General features: G+C 42.9%; 1 non-coding gene across 1 annotated transcript; it reads left to right on the top strand.

Annotated features, from left to right (window-relative positions):
• The first annotated feature begins 331 nt into the window (after positions 1-331).
• On the top strand, positions 332-403 carry TRNAA-CGC. Its single transcript has one exon. It is a non-coding gene; the product is annotated as a tRNA-Ala (tRNA).
• Positions 404-935: the final 532 nt, after the last annotated feature.

A 935-nucleotide genomic window follows, 5' to 3' on the forward strand; every position in this document is an offset into this window, starting at 1 on the left:
CTGGGTTGGAAGGTCCAGCTTGGCCTCACTCATATATTTGGCAGTTGGTGCAGGCTGTCAGCTGGGGTCCTTGGTTCTCCTGCACGTGGCCTCTTATCCCCTGTAGGCCAGCACAGTTGCTTGTTTGTTTTTTAACATGGAAATCTCAGAGTAGTGTTTCAAGAGTTCAAAAGTGGTTTCTTGTGGCCTTTACTCTGAAATTCACACAACCTCATTCCTACCACATTCTATTTGTCAAAGAAAATCACAAATCCACCCAGATTCAAAGGGTAGAGAAATAGAGTCTACCTCTTAATGGGAGGAGCTTTAAAGAATTTGTATAATAAGGGTTGGGGATGTAGCTCAGTGGTAGAGCATATGCTTCGCATGTATGAGGCCCCGGGTTCGAGCCCCGGCATCTCCAAGTTGTTTTATCAGCCTAATACAATTCATAGCCGGGCACGGCGTGGCTCACGCCTGTAATCCTAGCACTCTGGGAGGCCGAGGCAGGCGGATTGTTTGAGCTCAGGAGTTTGAGACCAGCCTGAGTAAGAGCGAGACCTCATCTCTACTAAAAATAGAAAGAAATTATATAGACAGCTAAAAATATATATAGAAAAAATTAGCCGGGCATGGTGGCGCATGCGTGTAGTCCCAGCTACTAGGGAGGCTGAGGCAGAAGGATTGCTTGAGCCCAGGAGTTTGAGGTTGTTGTGAGCTAGGCTGACGCCACGGCACCCTAGCCTGGGCAACAGAGTGAGAGACTCTGTCTCAAAAAAAAAAAAAAAGAATTTGCATAATATTTAATAATCCATATAATTTGTTAATTTAAGTCTTTAATTTTCTATTTATAGTTTTCAGCGTAGGAGATGTGCACGTTTGTTAGATTTATTTCTAGGTATTTGATGTTTTTCGGTATTATCATAAGCATTATCTTTTTTCTTTTTCAAACAACT

Source organism: Lemur catta, chromosome 3, assembly GCF_020740605.2.
Source record: "Lemur catta isolate mLemCat1 chromosome 3, mLemCat1.pri, whole genome shotgun sequence".
NCBI lineage: Eukaryota > Metazoa > Chordata > Mammalia > Primates > Lemuridae > Lemur > Lemur catta.